Genomic DNA, 24,674 nt, shown 5'->3' on the forward strand with positions numbered 1-24,674 from the left:
ACTTCCATGACCCCATAGTATGTATATAGATCTGCATGTTTAGAAGTAAAAGGTTTTGTCAAGCATTCTTTTGCTGTTATACTTCTTCTCATAGAATTTGTAATCTATTTCTCAGTATGTTCCTAGCGCATCCAAAAACAAGAGCAAAGTCTTTCTATGGTTAAACTAGTGACCATAAATTCTCAGACCGTAACGAAAACTTCTGTGACCTCATGGATAAAGTGTTTGATTCATATTTTGAAGGTCATAAATTCAAATCCTGTTAATAGTCTCTCTTTATTAAATGTCTCATAGCTTATTTTCAGCAGTGTAATTGCACACTAGGTCAGTTAATTATTACTAAATTCCTCCAGCAACAACAAAAAAAGGCAAACTATATACTAAAAACAACCTAGAATGTAATGCTTATAAAATGATTAGCAATTTAAACAGTCTAATTAAATGAGGTAATTAAGTTTAAGTAGATTCCTCATTAGAGTAATTTTCTGTACTTATAACTATATAAAACTCTCATAAGGCTTTTTGGGAACTGGGGAGTCTGATGCATTTCCATGAACTTAAATGTGCCATGATTGGGGCTCATATGCATGTACCTGATGAAAGAATTCAGCTGGGGGAATTTATAAACACAGGTATGGGAACTCTCAGTCAGAGAGATCTATTCTCTCTAATAGTATCTTGTTTAACTTATTGAAAGATATATCACAGGCCTTTCCTGAGTTCATTTGGAAGAAATGCCCTGTTCCATTGTATAAAAGCAAATTACACCTTGTTTTGAACCAATATTTCTAGGAAACATGAGAACATTTTACAAATAAAAATAGCTTTCTGTAGTATTTTATGTTTGTATATCAAAATTAATGTACTGCTTCATTAAGCAGCTGTTATATTTTGCATGGAAATACCTTGCCTCTCCTGACTTGTGAGAACATACAGTTGTTTCTCAGGACTCAATGGCAATACTCTTGCTTAAATTGAATAACACTTGGCAAAATAAATAGAAAATCAGGGAAAATAGTGGTGACAGAAAATGATGAGATGTTGCGTTCCTCGCTGAAGGTAGAGGGTTTAAGACAAGCTGGTCCTGAAGGCACACCCTTAGCAATCTGTGGTGGTTTTACTCAGCTGGGCAGCTGAGCGCCACCACAGCTACTGTCTCACTCCCTGCTCCAGCACGGGTCCCCCACAGGTGGCAGCTCCCCCCAGACCCCCTGTTCCAGCGTGGGCTCCTCTCCACAAGCTGCAGCTCTGGCCCGGGCTTGCTCCTGTGGGGGCTCTCCATGGGCTGCAGCCTCCTCCCGGTCACATCCACCTGCTCCACCGGAGGCTCCTCCATGGGCTGCAGTGTGGAGATCTGCTCCATGTGGGACCCATGGGCTGCAGGGCAATAGCCTGCTCCACCAGGGGCCTCTCCACAGGCCGCAGGGGAACTGCTGCTGCCTGCCTGGAGCACCTCCTGCCCTCCTGTTGCACTGAACTTGGGGGCTGCAGGGCTGGTTCTTACTCCTCGCTCTCCCAGCTGCTGTTGTGCAGCAAGTTTTTTTTTTTTTTTTTTTTTTTTTATGTTTTTGTTTCTTTGTTTATTTTTTTTCCCCTTTCTTAAATCTGCTCTCACAGAGGGGCAAACAACATCACTTATTGGTTTGGCTTTGGGCAGTGGCAGGTCCCTTCCGAGCTGGCTGCAACTGGCCCTTATCTAACATGGGGCACATGGGGCAGCTTCTGGAATCTTCTCACAGGGGCCACCACGTACACCCAGTACACAATCACACAGCACAACAGGCTGACATGCTTCAGAGCAAAAGACAACATAAAATGGCAGAATTCTTCTTCTGAACAGGTCAGCCCCGACTGCTCCTTCAAGCAGCTCCTGCTCGCTCCTCTCCAGCTGCCCACTGGGCACTGCAGCCGATGTGCTGCTTCACGTGGTGCATCAAGCCAACAGGGAAACAACCATGCAAGTTTTAGTGCACTGTTGTTTTAACAACTCTGGTAAAACAGACAAGGTAGGAGACTCTAACCCCAGTTTATATTGCCATTCACAAACATCAGACCATGAGGTTTAACTCCTGTGCTGATGTAGGAGTAAGAGAATCAAGGAAAGAAAGGGCAAAAGGATGTCTCCATCTGTCTACTGCAATAGGGAGGAATTTTTCTGTATTTTCTGCTACCAACTGGAAGTGTGCCTTTTTAATAGCACATAAAAATCATTTGCATGTGCTCAAAAAAGTACAGTGTTTTGGATTTTTAGAGTAGACTTTGATATGACAATTTTATCCTAACTTATCAAGAACTAAAAATAAAAATGAAAATGTAAGAAGTGGAATGAATAAGAATATAAGTATATTCTTTCCAGAGGTGACTTTCAATCTAAAGCCAGCGTAATTTGTCTGGAAGCACACTGCACATAAATATGTGTCTCACAACATGTTAAGCCCTAAGGGAGTGCTGAGGTGAAAAACGTGTTTTATTTATTTTGTATGGTTTAAGACTAGAAACTTTACAATCTACAGTTATCCATGAATGAAACAATGAGAATACTCGGAAACAGAGTACTCAGAGAAACAGAGTACTGGCAGTATGAGGCACAAACCCAGCCCAGACTTCAGCACTGGGGGAAGAGGGCAGCTACTTTTCCATGTAGAAGTAATCCCACAAAACTTGCTGGTAAGGTTTGTCTACAAGAAATTGCTCATATGAGTGTCTTGTAAATTCAAGATGAAATTCATTGTCAGTAGCAAATATAACTATATGACAACAAATGGAAGTTATCAGTAATAACGCACACTTTTGTTGATTGTTCCATGGGTGAGGATTTACTTTCCCAATCTGTGATATCATTAAAACAATATGAAAATATTCAGTTGGTATCCCCACCATATGGAATAACAGCAGAGGCAGGAAATGAGTTGTATTTTCCTTTTCTGAGGCAAAAGTGAATCAGTGTTGTAGTCTAAGTTTACCATCCTTCATGGCTGCAATCGGTGTAGCTAGATATTTCCTCTTTCCAGACTACTGGCTAGGTTGGTGGTCTGGATTGACATTATAATGTCAATGAATGAGGAAAAAACAAAACACAACACTTTAAAAGTGATCAGTGATGAAGAATTCATCAGGATGATCTGTGCCATGGAGACACTGAGGTCTTGATTTGAGATCTAGGAGTAATAGCAAGACAATACAGATGGGCTGTGAGTGGTACTGCAGAGAGCCCTCTAGGAAGATGAGTTTTTTTTGTTTGTTTTTGTTTTGTTCTGTTTTCTCTTGTCTCTGTACACTGCCATACAGAATCTTCAGTCCGTAAAGGTACCCTTAATATTTTCATTGCAAATTTGAAAATACATGTTAGAGCACAAACTATGTATTTGATGAAAATTCATTTAGCTTTTTGAATGCTTTCTGATCTTTTAGACTTAATTAATATGCAGCTTTATCAATGACCAAGTTATTCACAAACTGTATACCCTCACAAATTTTAATTTATAGTATTCTATTTATCAACAAAAAAAAAGTCTCTGTTGCTTACATGATTGAAGGCCAAATGATTGCTCTTTTTTTCTGTATGAGATATTTTAAACGGAAGAAATAAGAGGTGATATTCTAATAGCTGTATAACACTTGTAACTAGAAAACAGAACTCTGCATTGAAATATAAACTGGTAAAATTACTCATCTAGCTACCTAATTGGACATTCAATCAATTAAGAAAACTTTTTTTTTTTTTGTCCCTATATTTTATCCTTGTTGTTGTTGTTTGTTTTGTTCCCTAAACCACAATTCAGAAGTCTGAAAGGAAGAAAGTTTTGCAAACTTGGTACATAAGCATATTATATATACAGTAGCAATTTCAAACTCATCTGTGTTTCTTTAATCTTGGATTGGATTATAACAACTGAGGTTATGTTAGAATGTAACAGCCACTGTCAAAAAAGAATCCTAAAAAACATAATATGAGAAAATACCATACTTCCTTTTGTCCTCCCAGCTCCAGAAAACCCACGTAAAATCCAGAGCAGCTGTACTGTCTTATGAAGTAGAAGTCTGAATATTGGTCCTATCAAAGTCAATTATTATACTCTTCTATCAAACTATGGCAGTGATTATGGCTCCCTGAGGAAGAAAAAAAAAAAAAAAAAAAAAAAGATGTTTTGCATAATTTCTGTTTATTTGTGAATTTGGCTTGAACCCAGTGAATGGTATCAAATAAATAAAAAAATACAAAAAAAATAATTAGACTGAGCAGTGGAGAAGAGCAATTATCACCCCATGGCTCCTTGCAATAAGACAGTGCATTTTTACCTTTGGAAAATACAGAAAGTACAGCAAATTGGGGTTTCTAGCTTATCAACCTTGCAAGGAAAGAAAGCATACTAAAATATACATAAATGCTGCAACTCAAGGAATTATTGCACATAGACTTTCAAGTGGTAAATGTTTTTTATTGCAGATGTTATTTATTCTGTATCCACTAGTACTTTTGTCTTTCAATAAGAAGCAGAGACACAAGTTAGCATGTTGATGTGGGATGAAATAGATGGAAGATATAAAAAAGTTACGTATAGGAAACTAAGCGGTTATCTTTAGTCTATTTGCCTGAGTAAAGCTAGAGACATATGGGTTTGATCATATATACGTACATTGCTTTAAAAACATCGAAGTAAATGCACACAAGTTGTTAAAGCTAATTATTTTTTATTTTTCACTATAATCAATAATCTTTCCCCTATGGTATTTGAAGAACTTCCCAAATGCCTGCCATTAGTTAAAAGTCCTAAGTAATGTGTGCCTTTCTACTGTTTATTTGGCTTCTGTTTTGTTTACATGCAGTTTTTTATTATGCCACCCATAGAAATCTGGCATACCCAAAGAACAAATAGCACAGGAAACTAAGTACATAACATCAGAGGAAAATATAAAACTGGGAGAGGTCATGGATATATCTGACACACACACACACACAAAAAAAAAAAAAAAAAAGATACTGAGCTCTGAATTCCAGTTCAGTGGGTGTTGCTTACCCAGCAATTACCTCTGACCCTTTGCATTGAATTTTCAGTATAAGAGCTGCCACCTTTCAGATAGCCCATCCTCAAAATAGACTTCTGAGTAATCCTTCAATGCAAAAGCAAAGTATACAAGAAAAGTTAAGAATGTTTCAAAAAGCAAACAGAAAGACTTGGACTGAAGTGTGCCAAACAGGACAAGAAGCACACAGAAATGGAAAAAAAAAAAAAAAAAAAAGTCTGTGTGCATTGAGACGGGGCTGCATACTGGACTCAGAAAGCTGCAGATGTAGGTTTCAGAAAGTGCCAGGGACTTCTGGAGGCAATTGTAGTGTGTCAGCTAAATCTTCCCACATGGACACCTTTTCCCCAAGCCCTCATGCTATTAAAACTCCCATCAGTTTCTATAGATGCTTCAACAGCAAGGAAAAAAAGATCAGCTGCTGGAGAAGTGAGAAATCTTAGTTCTCACTCTGTTCTCACCAAAATGATTCTGATTCAGGGTGCCAAACTGAATGGTACTGAGCACGGGCTTTTCACTAAAAGAGAAACAGTGAAGTGTGCCTTCAGAAAGAAGAAAAATAAAAGTGGCAAAGCACCTATATAAATGGGCCCAAGACACCACGATAAAGCCCTGCTTTGGCTGGAATCAACAGAGATGGTGCCACTGGCTGCCCTTTGGATAGGGCTCAGCTACAAGGACAAGGGTGTTCAATCTACCTGTTGACATAAAGGCTCATTTGCAATTATAGTGGCCTTCAAGGGAATACTCACAGAAATAAGGCATCTCAAATAGTATTAGTTAATGTAATTCAAAACCAGTGGGTACGGAAGCCCCCTATAAACCCACAACCTAGACCTATTTGAACCAAGGGGGTCTTTAATTGCAACAGGGTTCTCCATGGCTTCCAACTAGCAAAGAGGAAAGTATGTAGCAGAAAACAGTATTTCCATCTTGGAGTTACTGCATTAAAATATTCATTAACAGGCAAATAACAGAAACTAAGGTGAACTAAAGGAGCATACGTTGGTAGATATACATGGTAAATGCCTCAGGAGTGCTACAAGCATAGAAACAGTGCAGTTGCTGAGAGACCTGAGACAAGTGCACTTGGGGACTTCACACACAGGTCATTATTCTACCTGCGCAATGGCATTGTTAAGTGAATACAGGAATAGAACACAGGGTAAAAGTACTTAATGTTTTTAGTGTATACAGCCTTTTTGTGTAATAAGTATTTCATTGTGTTTGTATCATGGTATCCGCTGGTTATTTCTCTGTAGTTATCTATAACTCTGCTCAGACCTGTTTATGTTCCATATGGTGACTGCAGTCAGAAACAGGTTCTTTACAGCTCCTTATCAACTTTAACTTTTGGTTTTGTTTCCTATATAACTGTCATAAAATAAATATCAACTCCATGGTCACTCATATGTAATACCCTTGGCACCCTTTGGTCTGTACTACTACAGAGAAAAGGAAACAGGTTTTTAACTCCTTAAGCACTGAGCCATCACCACCATATGAAAGGTCAAACAATGGTTAAGCATGAAGGAAGAGTAAAAATGAAAAAACAAGCTTGTGGAGACAGAAGTCAATCTTGCAAAGCGATGAATTCACTTCAAAAAGTGGAGAACATATAAAGTACAGCATGGTTGGAAGTAGTGTTAATATAACAGCATGAGTAAGGGCATAGGAAAGGAACAACAAAACAAACCAATTAAACTCAGTATTTTATATTTTGACCTTCCTTTAATCCAGTAACATGCCAATCAGCAACATTGTTTTTAAAAGACTCAGGAAAACTTTAAAATCTGACATGCATTGATAAGCAGAAATCCTTTAAAGTAAGCCTGAGCTAACAATTTAAAGCTAAATAATAGAAGGGTCCAAATTAAAATTCTGGAAAGGTTGTTAGGTTAGGTCAAGGAGTTTACTAGCACCTGGAAAATCTGTGCTGCTTTCAGATATTTGTTACAACACAAGAAATATGACCATAACTTGTGAGGTGGAACTCTCCTGAAAGGAGAGGAAGAAGCCTCCCAGTCCCTGCTCTGCCAGATTTCAGATTTGAATCCAAGCTTTTGACAGACTAGTTTAATTGCTGCCTCTGACTGCATCTAGGTACAGTTGGGTATCAGGGATAGCTTCTAGATCTGTGAAACCCTTTTCAGCAGGCACACCCTGCCTCAGATCCCAACTGCAACCAGAATAAGAGATACTTCATTATAAATGGAAAGTCAAAGCAAAGACACAATTAGAAGAGCTACTCTTTCTTAGTTCTCTCAGTGGCAATATCAGGCTTCATTAGAGCAACATCATAATATTCGTTAAATAGAAACAAGTAAAAGGGAATTACTGTATTATAAATAAGGCTACCACATCTTAAAAAGCAATACAGCCCTAATACCTCATAAATTCCTCACTTTCCATTAACAGAGAAATAAGAAAACAAGAAGCCAATTCCCCCCTAGATTGTTGTTTTAAGAATTTTAACTCCCGTGCTCCACCCACCATCACAGGTGAAGGGCATATAGTCTGGAATCACGATGCAGGTGGGGTGATATATATAGTGCATCTGGGACAGGTAAGAAAAAGGTAATGCTAATTCCTGAGGATGGGGTAGCAACAGAAGGGATGGAGAAGCTCTAGTATGAAGTGATGATTATAGAGGCTAAATATAAAGGTGCATTTCTTTTGCCTTAATGAGAAAGTTAAGAAAAATAAAGTTAAAATGGAATCATATTTTTTTTTTCCTCCTCCTCTTTATTGTAGCAGTAGATTTTGTAAGCTGAAAAAAGTATCTTTTATTTCTTGGAGTTTTATCATTTTCAATTCTTTAGTGAAAGTGAAATCTATTTTATATACTGCAGATTTCTTTTGTGACTGCCTTTGAGGAAAAATAAAGAAGAGATAAGGAATAGCTATAGCAAAAGCAAGGTAAGGCTAACTTATATAGCTCCCTAAATTTTCATATTGTTTTGCATTAAGAGGTGAATATAGCCTGATACAGGACCTGAAGGTTGTTCTGTAGGTGCATTCAATATTTATTTAACCTTCTATTTAACCTTCCATGTTCTTAGGCCATGCAATTATTTTTAAGGCTGTAGCTAAAATGTAAGAAGCTAAATTGGGGATTTTGTTGATGTAGAGAGGCTGTACTATTTCTTCATTGTTTTATTACTTATTCTAGTCTGTCTATTGATACTATAATATTAAGTGGAAAGAAAAGCTTCTGTAAACCAGAATGTAGACTCAAAGAAATGCATAAGAACAAAGCCCTTACTGCATATGTAAATATGAGTTTTGTGCATAAACAGTACTTTTCCTCTGTTGTGAAACATGCATAGAATAAAGAAATAATTGTGATAAAAGGCTACTCTATTAAGGCCATATTTTTGCAATGAAGTATTTGCATAATGTAAACATGCCAGAAATTCAGTAGAGTTCAAATGTAGTATGATCATGAACAGAGTAATTAAATTACAATTTAAAATATGTGAACCATCTGCACTGCAGTGTGGGTCTTAGTACTAACACTAAATCTACCAAAGCTCTGCCTATTTTTCAGTCACTTCAACACTTGCTATTAGTAGAGCATTCCCCTTGGCCTTGTTGAACTCTTACTAGGGCGTTACACTTGTGTGGCTCCATAATTGCTTCAAAGGCCTTACAAAAGTGGGTTCTGATGCATTTTATCCTAGGTAGGCATTCTCTAAGTTCATTAAAAGAATATGAAACACAGAGCTAGGTAAATGTGTAGGAGCATTTCAAATGGAGAATTTAATGCAGGCTGGAGGTTATTCAAAGCAAACACATTTTCCTACTGCTTTTATTTTCATGCTTGTAACAAATATATGAAAGTGTAGCAGCTGAACTTAGCATCTAGGAGATGTCTCCGGTACTTCAACTTTAAATGTCTTTTGACCTTGAGAGAAATGCATAGGAAATACACTGGGAAAAGACAGCTGACTGTCTAATCCAACAGATGATTTCATCTCATCTGCTGTGGTTTGCTTAAACAGAAGAAATAGTAATTCTCTTCCCTATTAAAACCATCATACAGCAACACTTATTTTTGTGCTGACTTCAAGACTAAAACCCCTGTGAAGACCAGTGACATTGGGAGTGGCTGTTGGGAGTTTGTTGTGGGTGCTGTTGTGGACCCCTCCTCCCAGTGGCTGTTTATCAGATGTGAACAGGAAAGATTATGTGCCCATGAAAGATCATGTGCCATCTGTCCACAGCCTTATGGAGAGGCTTCTGGGTTTTGCTTGGTGCAAGGATGGAGGACTGAGACTTAATGTAATGGGGGGTCCAGTAGCATGTTGCCAGGCAATGCTAAAGGTAGCCTCCTGCTACCATTTGATTCTGCTGTAGTTTGCACAGCTGATGGCTTTCAGCAGAATTTAAGCTAATTTGAGGAGGCCAGGGTAGAGGGGAGGTGAACCAAAGGATCATCAGGGGCTCTAGTGGAAAGGGAGATTGTACTAAGTGGGAGCACTCTCTGAAAGGAATAATCAAGAAGCCATAACTGGGGGAAAAATGATTTATTTTCTAAGAAAACAGGGGAAAAAGTAGAAATAATTTAAACATTACGAGCTATGGTGTGCAAATCTTGTTAAGCAAGAAAAGCAGACTAAATTGGTACTTAGCAGGATAGGTTGATGCAATTTCTCTGTTGCATTTCCCTTTAAAAGTGACTGTAGGAAGATTTCAGCATCTTTACTGACCAAGATAAAGGCAGGGAAACTCTTGATTGTTTTGTATTGTATGTGGTTTGGAGGTGTGAGCTTCCTGGAGAAATAATGTTTCTTCCTGGACTGTAATGAGGAAATAAAAAAACAAACATGAACTATGTGTTTATCTTAGCTCTCAGATTCCTGAAAAACTGAGTACATTTAGAATTGAATTTGCCACTGCATGCTTTTGTAGAATTAAATAAGTAGTAATGTAGAAAGGTAGGAGGAGGGGGGTGAGGATGGATGTTTTGTGTTCTAGGAAAAAGCTGTTGCAAGGCTAAAATGAAAAAGCAAGAATGAAGAGTTGGCTTCACTTGGATAACTGATGCCAGCTTAGTTAAAAAAACAAAAGGCAGTCATAACTAGGGAACATTTCACAGCAGAGCACTACAGGAAACTCAGCTACATTGCACAGGAGTGAGAATTTTTAGTTCAATATCACTTAGAAAAAACTTACTGCTAGTAATCTTTTTAACATTACAGAACAGCTTGAATTTGTTAAATTTAAAGGTATGAGGATATAATAATTTTCAGTTACTCCTGTCCAAATGACAGCAAAGTATTCAAAGATCTCTGTCATGTCCATCAGGAATCTTCTTCCTTCAGTCTCTTCCCAAAAGGGAGAAAGGAAAGATTTTACAATCTTCTTATAGAAATCCATAAAGCTAAATATTTCCATAAAGATAATGAAGACAATGGAAACTGGTACAGAACTTAGCTACTGGACCAAGTATGTGTCTTATGTAGTAGAGTTACAGGGAAGTCCTAAGGAAACAAGTGATTGAACACCAGAGCTGTGATGGGAATCCTAGGTGGCTGGTTCCCCTTCAGCTATGGACATTGCATCTGAATCGAAACTTGATGTCCATTCAAAACCTCTGCAAAAGATAAATGATACAATAGCCAGTTCTTTTCCACAAAGTTTTGAGTATACTGAGTAAAATTAGTCACAAGCAGAATCTTACTGAATGAGGAAGTTGCTATAAAATATTTTGGATTTCTAAAATGCCTTAACAGTAATGAATTTCTAGTCTAGCTCCTGCAGTGTGGGGACTAGGTAATTCCACTATTACTCTGACCCATTGTCTGTGTTAGTTGAGGACTGTGAACCTCTGCCCAGATAGCAAGACTGATCCTTAAGCTGAGGATGTACCTGAAGAATATTTTTGGAGTGGTTTTGTAATCCACATACTTTCATTACAGAGAAAGTGTAAAGTACAGTTGTACTGAGAAGCCCAGGTAGATAACTTCTTATAGTTAAAATAACAAATTACATAGATATAAATTGTGGAAAGCAATATTAGTTATTGCTTCCCACTTCTGGAATAGTGTGTTGGCAGGAGGGTGTGTGGTTTGGGTAGTTTTTTTCTTAACTGCACCTAGTGATTTAAAAATTTATCCTTTTGTATGCATTTAGATATATTTGTCTCTAAATTGTCTCTTTTTGATAAATATTTCCTAGGACTGGGAGTATAGATGGAGTCCTGTTTTTTTTTTGCTACAACAATGCTAAATCTGCATATTAATCATTATTAGATGTGTTATAGGCTGCTTATTATTAACCTGAGTGTTATTTGAAGATACATTGAAATGACTTTTCTAAATCCTCCTTACTATTATATATGAATCAGGAAACTCAATGCTGTTCTTCAGTGTGAAATACAGAGATTGACCAATTTTAATACAATATAGTGTTTGCCTCAAACATATTTCTGCAGCTCACTGGGATTTAGGCATGATTTGCATGCCTAATAAATAATGCGTATTCCTACTAATTTCAGTTGATGAAACCCCAAAACAAAGATGAACTCCTGAATGACTGTTGGCAGATAGATATTTAATAATAAAAATAATAATAAAATCTTATCCTAGTTAAAGTCTACTTAGATATCTAAACAAGATCCCTAGATGCTGTACTTCTTATTCCTTTTGACAGTTCTTAAGCAAAAGTAGAAAGGCAATATATTTTTGAGTAAATTCTGAAATTATCACAGCATGTTTTCCTGTGTTGAATACTCAGCATAATATTAAATCATGCAATTATGTCATTATCAGTTTGGTAGGAAAAAAAAATGAAGGGGAAGGGAAGAGAACTCATGTGACCAGTTTATGAACTCAATTCAAGCTATGAGCTTTTTTCCCCTCTAGTATATGACCCTCCAAAGAACACAAGGAACAGACAAATGTAAATACTTAGCCTCCTGTGCATGTCTAAAAGCATTTCCTGGATTCTGGGTATGTCTATATATGTATATTTGTCATGTCTTCCTGCAGAGCCCAATCAGAGCTGGAACATTCAGTTGTAATGCAGTGCTCTGAGACCAGTTTTTGACCAAGGCTGTTATTGCACCTGCATGGGGAGGCTGAGACATCAAAGGCAACACATGAAAGGGAGAAAAACAGTAAATTTAGGGATTTGATTATTTGTGTAAATCATCATAGATACAGCATTTCTCTTTGATGTAGCCAGCACAGCAAAGGGTTGGGAGGTCACACTTAAATTGTAAACTGCTTCTCGGCTCCTCCATGATCCTCCTCCAAAGCAAGATTTTTGTGCAATATAGTCCTATTCTACTTCATTTCCACCCCCCACTTCCCCTTTTCATGGTTTTCCTATGAAGTGGTTACTTGTGGAACTGCTGGTGGGATCAGTACCAAAAGATGTTGATGCAAAACCCAGTCTCCCTCTTGGTTAATGAAGTCTTCAAGCTAGTTCTTTGAATATGGCTTATAAGAAGGCATTTCAATAAAGCTGAAATCTGATTTCCAAAGAAACTGGAGCCAATCTAGAAGCAATGCAATGGACACTTTTGGCTCTTGCAAAACCAGGCTTCTGCTAGAGACAGTGAGCCGAGAAAGGGGTGCACTCACTTGTGCTCTGATTAAACCTGGGAGATGCAAACAGGGCTCCTGTCTTTGCTGAGGTAGCCTAATGCTTAATGTCACTGATGTTCCTCTGATCAATAATCTCACACATACTAGGTTAAGAATGGTTTTAATCAGTAAATTATACAATAAATTTGCTAGTGTTCAAAAACTTAAATGAAATTAATTTGTTATTCTAATCATAATTGACTAAGATAGCTTTAGCTTGTTTGCTTAAGCTTGTTGTCTGGGATACTGTTATCAGCGTCCTCCAAAGAGAAGGATGTTTGGTACAAAGATCTCCATTAAAGGAAGTAGGTAAATTCTCACATTGCTGATCCATACCACAACATTGTCTGACTTAGAAACTTGTTGCAATTATGTTTACATGAGCTGCAATAGTTGGATGGTACATGTATGTGTGGCATGAGATCCACAAGGCAAATACAGGTTTGCTATGGGAGCCCTGGCAAGCTTCCAGATCACAATTTAGGCATTCTTTGCACTCATTTCTGTAAACTCTTCATGAAAGTAAACCTCTGTGAATTCAGGGGAGTTTATTTGACATTGGTATTTTAAAGTTGTGGTCCTACTCTTGCATTTAAGCCACTTTCTATGCTACAAAACATCAGTCTACCTGTGTTTAACTAAAAAGTCTCTTACATACAGAATTTAAAGGCCATTCTCCCTCATTTCTGTTCTCAGTATAATGAGGAAAGGACCTTAGACCTGTGAACTTGGAGGAATAAAGATATTCCTGGACTGGAGCTTTTGGGCACCTTTGTTATTGATAATTCAATAGGTACCAGTGACATACAGATCACACTGGGGAATCAGCATCTCTGAGCTCAAGCCAAACTGTTTCAGCTAACTGGACAACAACTGAAGAAATGCGTAGACTAAAAGGGAAATTACCCACAGGATATCACAAAGTAATTTATCCCATGGGGCTGTTGAGTGGATTAATTAGTAATGCTTGCTGAAATTGTCACAATTAATGTATTTTATTAGCTTGAATATTTTCCCTCCCTTCCTCTCCCCCTATGAAATTGCCTCTGAGAAGTCTATGGATTTTTAAAAATGCGTGTAATTGGGATAACAGTCCATCTGGATTTAAAATGCTTATCCAGCAAAGCAAGCTTCCTGTCTGCTCTGTCACACGGATCATGCAGACTGTGGTCCCAAATGATACTGAAAATACATCCCTCCATTTCCTCACCTGCCTTCTGAGTTAGACACTTTCCAGGACAGCTGGCTCCAGCTACCTAACTTTATAACCTCTCCTGCTTTCTGTCCAGCTCCAGGACACACTAGGAGTATTGCTCTCTATGACAGTGAATGATTGTTCTCTTACCTTGAAGTTTGTCACTCTACACCAACTTTTTGTTAGTGAGGAGTAGTGATGTACTATGATAGCTTGTGCATTGGAACCTTAATTAGGCTTTCAGTGTATAATTGATTGGCCATTGTAGGAAAAGACATACACTCTTAACTTGATGAAGATGACTTGTAATCACTTCTTTTTTTTCCTTCAGGGGAAAATACAACAGCTTTGGGTTAGTATTTGAGCCTCTACTTTTGAGGAAAATGGATGATATTTTAGATCAGACTATTAGTAATTTAGTCATACTGTATTGTTACAAACCAGAATTCCAGAGAGCTGTGGGAGGAAACTGCCATTTCCTATCCCATAATGCATTATTACTTTAAAAATACTTCAAATGCATCCTGAGGTATAGAAAATTATCCTGTCTTGAATACAGATACGTACAGAATACATGCAATAAAACAGGAAATGTGTTTTTTGAAAAGCATGTTTCATATACCTTTGTTCCAGTGATGAAACTGGATTTTCTGCTTTTTGCATCAATTTTAATTGTGCTGATCAATGCAGACTGGAATGCATGTGGAAGCCTGTTAGGCTCTAGGGAGGTAAAGAAAAGTACTTTACATTTTCTTTATATGCCTGTGGTATTCTAAAGCATAGTAATAAGAAAGCAACTATACCTATGTTATAGATCTTGTATTCTGCAGCAATAAATCAGGGTTCTGTGGTGTTCATTACACTTTAAATCTCGTGTGGTGGAGGAGCAGATTAAATAATATGCATGAAAGCAGGCCAGTCACTGTCACTTCAGAGAAAATAATCCCTTGATGACTCAAGAAGGACCCAGGCTCTTTAACACCTATGGGCAGGTGGTGTGTTGTGGGGGGATTAAACTTCTTGAATGAGTCAACTGTTCAGGATTAACTTTTAAATTCTGTGAAAATTACATCTAGGAGAAATGCGATGCAGAGCTTTTACTTATTTATTTCTGGCAAAGCCATTTATTCCCATGTGGACATATAATTACAGGCAAGATCCAGGTATAATTCCTGGAAGACTGAAATAAGACCAACAGCAGGAAAACTGCCTCACGTGCAAACTCTTCCTCTGCCCTTAGGAAGTGGCACTGAGGTCATATGCTTGAAGATTTTTTCATCAAAATTTTTATGATTATGTTCATCATAGGATTAAGAGAACATGTTAAAGTATATTTGAATGCAAAAATGATCAAGTCTTTCTTTGAATATCTGTACGCATAGTGAGAGCATCATTTTTCAGAGGCAGACTTGGAGAAGGAGCAAACCTCTGTGATCACAGCTGCACAATTTATCCCAGCAGAGACTGTGCTTTTGCGAGGAGATCTGTCATATCCCAGCCCTGTTTAAATTGGCAGCACTGCTTGCGACAAGGTCCCCCAGCCTTTCTGGAGGGGCAAAACTGCTCCAGTGGCTGGGTCTCCAAACACTCCCTGCTGCAAGGTTGTCAGTCTGCTGCTACTCTTCTACACACTGCTCGTGCTGATTAGTTTTGATGGAAGAATTGCTTTGGAAATAGTATCATACATCAGTGTGCTCAAAGTGAGTCTTTCATTCCCTCACGGACATGATTATCTCCATTTTCCCTTTGGCACTGTTTTTCAGAGAGGAGTGAGGTGGCTTGCTTGGGAGGGGGAGGCTGAATGCACAGCCCTCGCTAGCTAGCCAGTGCCTCTGGATCTGCTTCTGTTCGCCCTGTTGTGCCAACCCAAAGAGGTCAACAATATCAAGGAGTATTGCAGATTGCATTAACAGTACTCCAGGTTGCAGCTTTTGAAATATCTTGTGACTGATGAATGACTAAAACCATTAGCATTTCCTACTAATGATTTCCAATTGGTTTCTCTAATAAAGAAAGCCACAAAAGGGAAATGGAAACAAAGCCGAACATGCAGTCTATGCTAGGTAAAGCTCCTCAGCTAGAAAGACGGTAGTCTTAATAATTGGATTTTTTGTAAAGGCGCAGAAGAAAAAAATAACAAAGGAGCCCAACTACTAATTGGCTTTATATCGCTGTTACGAATGTAGCACTGAAGAGACAAAATCCTTCCAGACAACCCCAAGGCAGGCTTCAGGGATGTGGTTATGGCCACTTTGTGTCTGCTGCTTCAGCCCCTGGGCTGGCAGGGCAGCTGTTAGCTTTCTGCACCCACGAAAGAGCCTTTCCCAGCTAATTGTTTTGCATAAACACAAAGGATCTTTCCCTCAAATCTCCCCTCAAAGGCAGCCTTTGAAGAGCTGGCAAGAAGCCTACATCTCCAATGAGCAGGGCTCTTTGTGGGACCCCTTCTCTGCTCTGCTGCGCTTTTGCTTTTGTGGCCCTACAACCTTGCTTGTGGGTAAATTCAGCAAGGTAGCTCAGCTATGACTGTGTGTGTGTGTAACTCTGCCATCTTCAGTGAAACAGCTTGACCATAGGTAGGTCAGTGTGTGACAGTTAACATCCAGGATTTGGTCCATCTTACAACCTCTTCCCCAGGTACCTGCACACATCTGGGTGGACCTGCACTCTCTGCCCTGCTGTGCCAGTTTCTATGTGCGCAAATATCTGTGAATATATTTCTGTCCAAAAAGCTGTTATTCCAAAGGCTAGTTTATATTTGTGCTATACAAGTTCACAAACCAAGCCTTCTGTTTATATCTTGAGCATATTTATGTACAATAAAACCACATCCAATTCCTTTCTTCTTACACACTCATAACAGAAAACTCAATTAGGAGTTAATCTGCCCAGTGCAATGCCTGCTTTCCAAGATAACAAACATCAAATTATTTTTAGGTGACTGCAGTGCTCTCTTGACCTTGCGGTTTTCCACCAGAGAAGCCTCTGGCTCATCTGCAGCACCCCATGGGCTGCTCTGTGCTCTGCACTGCTGTTCATCCTCACTGAGCACTCTTTCCAAGAAATGTTACTTGCCTGCACCTCTTCCCAGCTGCTGAGGTTTCTTCTGCCACATGCAAGTAGCAATCCATCTCCACTAGCTGCTGTGGTATCTTCACTGCTCCTGTGTGCTCCTGCTACTCTGAGCCTGTTTAGCAAGGTATTTAATTCTGCCTCATGTCAAAACTTGGTTTCTGGACTGTCACTTGAACCCCATACTAAGGGAGGCTGTGATATTTGTCTTAGGAACAGGAAGGGGTTAGCCAAAATGCTTAAGCAAGGTCACCTAGAGCAGGTTGCCCAGGACCATGTCCAGATGGGTTTTGAAGCACTTGGGTGCTCTGCAGCTTGTACAGCACTTGATTCAGGGAGAACAGTGCTTGAACAATTACAGAAACATCATTTGTCTGTGTAATGGGTTTACTTATCAGAGTTTATCGCTTGGGCATGTGGTGGGAGGTTGTTTTAAAACCACAGGCTGTGTTCCTTTACAACAACAAAACCATTCCCAAAATGCAAGTGTGTAGCATAAATAGAGACAGAAACACCAGGCAGGTGCAGGTGAAGCAGTCCCAACTGCAGCTGCAGGGCTCCCGATAGCCGCACTGTCCCCAAGGCTCTGGCTTGTGGGGACTTCTGGGGACCACAGCACTCATCCCTCATGTCAGAGACAAGTCCCAGGTTCCCAGGCCAGCACCTTTGCTGGGGAAAGGCCACTGGCTTCTCATGTTACCTTATTTGTGATTGCATCTTGGGGCTGTGAGTTTGGGGGGGGAAGCTGAGCTAGACGTATCCAGTTAATCTGATAAAATGTCAAAATACTTCTGTGTATGAGATAACCATCTGCAGGCTTCCTATGAGTGCTTTGTGAGAAGAATGGCAGCCTTGTTCAGAGGAAATGCCTGGATAAAACAGTACTTTTTGAGGCAGGTAATCTTTGGGAAGATATTCTGTTAGACCAGCCCCATATTATAAATAATCTGCAGCTCCTACTGCAGAACACCCACAAATAAATACTTGCCTACCGGTAGCAGGAAAATTAATGGAACAGCCACCTCTTGTATGTAAAAAATGATGTAGACTTCTTGCCTCTAGTACAGCTATGTACTCTTTCACCAAGTGACTCTATGAAATGACATACTCAGAAACTGTGTCTTGGGAAGCTGTTTTAGGTAGGGCAGAAAAAGATGATGGATGGTTGGCCGCCGCCTTCTTAGGTTTGCCAAGTGCCTCCATTCTTAGTTTTAATTTGTTCTAAAAATGTTAAACCTAAATGCTGAGCTGAAATTTTCCATGCTGGATGTCAGCTTTCTGGTGCTCTTATTTACAATTTCTTCCAGTAGAAACTGTTCAGTAATTTTAAGCAAGAGAAAATACTTTTACTGTATTTAATAATTAAATAATTTTGTGGATGCTCTTAAAGACTAGGTTCCCATTTTGATCCAATAAAAATGTATTTATGGAATGGATGATATCTGTATCACAGGAGTTTCCTGATATGGTAAACTTTTTGACATGACAACATCAATAGTATTATGCTATTTTTCATGTAGCATCATTTATAACAGTGCAATAAATAGTATTACTTCATTTCCATTCAAGCTGTTTCTCTTCTCTCATTTCAGTCCCTTATGAACAAAGAGTTACAGGGAAGTATGACATATAAGAACTGTAAATTGCAAATAAGTCCTTGCTGCCTTGCTGTAAGGTGATGATTTAAATGTGACTTTCTGCATTTCAACCTCATACTCAAGTTTCATCCCACTTCTTCCCTTTGCAAGTTGTTAACAGTACAACAGTAAGGATAAAATAATTAAAAAAAAATTTCCAGAAGACGTTACTATTTTGTTTCAGGATTTTCATATACATCACAAACTGCCTTGCAGGCATTTCAGAATTGCCTGTTGTAGGTTTTTCTGCACCTCCATCTCCCATCAGAGGCAGGGCATAATTGAGCAGAACCAGGAGGACGATTGCATTAGCTTTATTTTGAGGTTCATTTTGAGCTGGAATTGGGAATGGAAGACAATCCTCATGTTACTGAGAAATGAGGGAGAGTCAGTTTATAAAACTCTGAATTTAATTTAAACTCTTTAAACTCCAGTCTCTCTTTTTCCCCACTACCTCCTGTTTTTTTTTTTTATGAACAGTCATGTAAGATGATAACATTTAGTACAACGTAATGATTCCAGAAGGAAGATATTTCAGTGTCAAATGTATCACTTGGAGGGGAAAAGCACACCTCAGTGAAGATTTTCAAATTAAAACCAACCTTTCCTCTGGATGCTTGAGGAGTAGTGTCTCAATTCTTCACGTGGGAGAACAGAGTCTGTGTAGTGTTTTGGAGGTACTTACTAACAATGTATTATAAGCCTAAATCCCATACAATGCTCACCTGTGTTATTAAAGAAAGATGTCTGAGACTAGAGGCAGCAAATGAAGGCTCTTATATATATCATGTGCACTAGAAGGTTTCAGATAGTCTGGCTTAGATGCAGCTTATTCTTTTTCTTTGTAAAAAGAGCTTCCAGTTTATGGCTGAGGAGATTTTAAAAAAAAGTTTTACATCTTCCCCATGTTGTTTTGGATTCTCTGCTTCCTTTCATTACCACAGTCACCTAATTACTCCCTGTCCATGTGTGTTTCCTCTTCACCCTTCCACAATCTCCCTGCTGCATCCTTTCTGGGTTTCCCCCTCCATTTGTTTTTTTGCTTCAGCCCCGCTCCTGGGCCTACCGATCCCAACGTCCTTGTCCTAATTTCTTTTCCAGACTGAACTCATTTCCTTTCTTGGCCATATTTCTCCTGACCCATTCCAAGCTTCCTTTACACCTGCCCAGAGCTGTTTTCCTGCCAAACCCAAAATACAGTAATTGTGCTATGAAAGTCTTTTAACAAGGCCAAATACTGAAAGATGAAGAAAATGACAGTGCTGTTTGCTGCATTGCTCTTCATTTACATGGCTTCTGGTGATCAAAGTGTGGGTGCCAGTGAAGAGTGTATCAGATGTTGGGTGCCATGTATCTCAAAAAACATGTATCTGAGGATAAAATGACAGATGTATTATTTCAGTAAATTCATGTAGCTCAGTTACAATAATAAAATGATATTTGATACCAGATGTGGATTTGATCCCTAGAGGAGGAAGATACTGGGGATTATGAAATAAAGCACACTGTTTCTTGCTGGTTTGCTTGTTTTCAATGCACTAAACTTCCAGAACTTTGTTTTGCATTACAATGATATTACTGGCATGTCTGTGCTTTATCCCACAGAAAAAAAAAAAAAAAAAGAGAAGGAAAAATAAAAGCCAACATCCTAGTCTACACTGTTTTATTCTGAGCAAGAATTCCTCCATTTGCATTGCCCTTCTTATTTCTTGTCTCATACTTGGAACTCCTAGTTTCTTTACTCATTTGACTGTAAAAGTCCCCTAAAGGTTGGTCAAGCACTGAGTGTTAACCTTTTTAAAATCCAAATTTTACCGGGACTTGTAAAGTTTCATTCCTCAGAGCCTCTCCTGCTTTAAAATTAGCTAGCACAGTGCTTCCTGTATTACCTCTGCATCATAGGAAACAGGTTACTGTCGGAAGTTACTTCATGGTATTCAAATTGAGAAAGGAGTCTGTGGTCAGAGATTAGCTTTTGTTTTAAATCTGGATGAACTAACAAAAAAAAAAAACACAGAAGGAGGGCACACCCCCACATGCTATACTGTGTATGTCATCTAAAGAGTGGTGATGGCTGCAGATGCTAATGTATGTTGCAGCCATGGTGTCTCGGGCTGTAATCTTGCCACATCTTTAATGTAGCATTCAGGCCTGGTCTACATCTGGGAAATTTCCAGAGAAAACCTAAGTGTTATAATGAGTGACGGTGGTGATTTAAGAGGTGACACTTTCCTCTCTGTATTAATCTTAAGCCAATGTCCCAGCATGATGCTGAAGAAAATTATGTTTCTAGAGGTGTTATGCTTTGAAGGAGATGTAAAATGGTGATCTGTTTCTTGTGTCTTTATTTTGTCATTGTATGATGCCTCATGTGGCAGTTCTGTTCCTTCAGAGTCAGTTTAGAGGCAATTGTATTTCTGCAACAATATGTTTTGTGCTTGTGTTAGGTCTTTGAAGTGCATTAGAACAATGTTATTTTCTTGCGATATCTCATACTTAATGTGGGTTATGGCCACTGCCTCTTGGTGGTCTTCGATGAAATAGGGAGAAATGTCAGTAAGACTAACTTGCAGAAGACAACTAGTATGTATCTGAGAGCTCTTGCTAACTCTATGTTTCATCTAGCTGAAGTTTCAAACCTTAGCTCTTGTGTTATTTTGCCAAGGAATTTGTATGTGCATGCTATGATTCTGAATGCACGTAGGTACTTATTCTTGCCAGTTGTATTTGGACTTGATGCACATTGCATTGTCTTATTGGAGCACTGTTCCAAACTGCACCTGATGGGTCTGTCTAGAAATGCATCCTAGCACACTGTGTTTATCTAGAGACAGATAATGAATAGTTGGGAAAAAACACAAACAGGCGCTTGCATAGGGAGTCTAATAATGGCTCCCTGTTGGTGGTATCTATAAGATGCAGATGTGGGAAACAGCAAGAGGTCCTAATTGATTGTGGTGGAGGGATACTGGCAGTGTGAGGAATAAAGGTAGTTATGAACCAAATACTTCTTTCCCATCCAAAAGAACAATGTGTACTACTGGAAAATATGGGATGACAGAATCAGGTAAACACCAATTTCACCCTCATTTCTGTCTGTTCCATAAAATTTCACATGGTCATGTTTTCAGTATTCCCCCACTCCCCCAAATACATATTGGATTTGATAGAATATCTCCTGTTGGACTTCTCATTGTCCTGTGTATTCCCTCTACTACATCAACACCTCTCTGTGATGAAGATCAGCTGTACCATATCCCAGATGCTTATAGACTAGCCAAGATCTTGCTCAAAACTCATCTGTCTTCTTGGCACTTGAAGGTCGGGGATGTTTTTGAGATTGCTTTCTCTCCCTCCAGTCACAAATGACCAACTGTCTTCCAGCCTTGGAAGTCATCACTTCCTCTGGGCTAGAAGTCCAAAACCCTGTAGTGAAGAAAACCTTAAGGTATAAAACCACTGTGGACTGGGGGCTTTGTGTGCTTCGTATTTCAGAGACTTCATCCAGCATGAGGGTTTCACTGAGCTCTGGGCTATGAGCACAGAGCAAAGAAGGTCAGGATAAGGAGCACTTGCAGAGGCAGCTGCAAGACTTAAATAAAAGAACAAGAAAAGTAGGGCTTCAGCAAAGATTAATCAATCAGCAGGCAGTAATCACAACTGTTATATATAAGCGCAGTCTGCATAAAATGGAGACATGGCAATTAAGTATGCAACTTCTGTGCTTTTTAATGTGGCTGAAGGAGAGGTTTTAAACAGTGCTGCTAAAAAAGAAGAGAGAAAAGGAGAGAAAAGAAGAAAGGAAAAGGAAAAAGATATGCCCTCCTGTTTTAACACATTTTCTTTCTGAAACTTCTACTTCTTCCAAAAATGAGCTTGCCTCCATATGTCATAGCTATTCCTGAGGAAAGATGTATGATAAAAGCATGCACACAAAATGCTTTGGCTGAGATACACATCTGAAAATCGTGTAGTTTAGCGCTCTCAGCCACCATGCATAACTGAGATGGTATTTTGAGATGCATGTATGGCATCAGCTGCATCTTTGCCAGAAATCCAAGGTGCAAACAACATTTTACTATGTTGCCCCAAGAGCAGAAACCAAATGCTCATCTTGTTGCTTTGATGAACTCTTGACTCTATAGATGTGATGTGCTATGGTGCACCAACAGAGGACCACATTCTTTTGCACTTGCTGGCGAGGGTAAGAGTCCTACCTTTGCATGGCATTTCCTTACTGTCCTTATTTCTGTTGCAATGAAATGAGGAAATATTGGGTAAAAAAAATCAGTCTATCAGACTACTACAATAGCAGATGGACATGGTTAGACACTGAAATAGACATAGAATGTGTTAGACTTAGGAGCTAAAAATATTAACATACCTTCTTTTTGTCTTGCCACTTTAATCACAAAAGCCTTTACAAAATTAATGTGTTATTTTGAGATCTGACCAGATCAAACAGCAACATTAACAGTTAATATAAAACAAATTTTGATGTAAAAGGTTTTATTACTTCTGAGATAGCATGATATCTATATTTATATCAGAAAAAAAAAAAAAAGAAAAAAAATAATAAAAAAAAAAGAGCCCTACTTAGAAACTCATCACTAAACCCGAGAGAAATCCTGATCACTTTTAAGGCAATTTCAGATATTCACATGTCAACCTCCATTATCCTGTTTCTTATGCTGTAGGAAATTCCACTTACATCATTGACTTCCTGCTGCTGTGGAAAATAGACATTGGTAATGGTTTAGAGTTAGAATTAGCCAGATCTCCAGTTCTCAACTGTGTCAGTTTAATTACCCAGAAATTATCAGTGCAGTCTTTCTCTTTTTCCTCCTTTCTTTCCCTAGTTTCCACTCTATTAAAAAAAAAAATCAAGTTTTTGCAAGCCAGAGTAAAAGTAGAATTTAAAGCTGTTGATGCTGCTCAGAGCAAGAATCTCCCTCAATTTAAAAGCCGTAGCGGGCATAGGGAATTCTCAAACTGCTGGGAATATCATTGGTTTCTACAACTGAGGAGTACTGCAATGCTCATTTTCAGAGCTTAAAGGTGCAGTAGTAATGCTTGTGTTGTCTGAGCCCAAGAAAAGCAGCTGTTTCTCACAATTTAATCCAAAATACAGCCATGTATCTTAGATTAAGATAGCTGCTGCTGCAAGTCACAGTGCCTGATAGGACCTGTCTGCTTTTCTGAATGTTTTCTGACAGTTTCCAGAGGTACCATGTAGCTGATATGCTGGTGGGAAGTTTCTGCTGGTTAATGATGTGGCAATGACCTTCAATGGACAATTTGGGGGAGATTTTTAATCCTTGTAAGACACATGGCTGACACACTCGTGTATCTGAAGCACATGGGATTCAAACAGGTGTTTTTAGGACTTGTGTTTCATCCCCTCTTCTCAGTCTCACTGTGCATGACAATGTGTATTTGCTGCTCATATCTGGCAAGCACAAGAAACAGGAAAAGAGATGATCCCTACATTACTGGTAGCAGCACGTGCTTTTTGCTGTGTTACATATATATATTGTTATCAGGGATGTTATCTTAAGACCATACAGCCTCAAGAGCAGCTGATCAGTTTGACTTTGGAGAAGAGATTCAGAGCCTAAAATGGCAAACACCATCTTTGCTTGAGAGTAATTGCTTTGTGGTTTTTGCATTCACACCTCTATGTTATGGAGTGTGAATGCCATGGCTCCTTACCTTAGTGCTGGAATGACTATTTGTTGTCTTTCTTGTTGATCTTTATAACGAGCATTGCATTTCCTTTTTTTCCTCTGTCCCCGCTCCCAAGTGAGGACACTTCCACACGGGGAGTTGTCATGCTCATCCATTCCCACTTTTTGGTTTCTTTTTCAGCTGACAGTGCTTGCCAGGAGCTCAATCCACAGAAAGAGCTTCCCAGTCTGGGCTGCATTCTTGTTTACTCAGATTATTTTGCTGAGAGAAATGCCCTGCTGTGATACTAAAGGAGAAGAAAAAGTGGGAGATTTGATTAATGAGCTGCCCGTTGATGTGGGGATGTGCAGGCGGATTAGTCACAGGAGGTAAACCTGGGTGCTGAGAGGGCTTCTCAAAGCGTGAGGATATTTGCATGTTTCATTCTCTAGACTGGAATCTCAATTCAGGCTCTTGGATGCA

General features: G+C 38.9%; 1 long non-coding RNA gene across 2 annotated transcripts in view; it reads left to right on the top strand.

The window, feature by feature from the left end:
• The first annotated feature begins 7,608 nt into the window (after positions 1-7,608).
• LOC137855955 (uncharacterized) overlaps positions 7,609-24,674 on the top strand; it is a 28,500-nt gene continuing 11,434 nt past the window's right edge. For both annotated transcript variants that reach the window (XR_011096083.1, XR_011096084.1), the window contains exons 1-2: positions 7,609-7,690; positions 7,878-7,944. This is a non-coding gene — a long non-coding RNA (uncharacterized lncRNA). The remainder of the gene's footprint in view (positions 7,691-7,877; positions 7,945-24,674) is intronic.

This window comes from Anas acuta, chromosome 4 (assembly GCF_963932015.1).
Source record: "Anas acuta chromosome 4, bAnaAcu1.1, whole genome shotgun sequence".
NCBI lineage: Eukaryota > Metazoa > Chordata > Aves > Anseriformes > Anatidae > Anas > Anas acuta.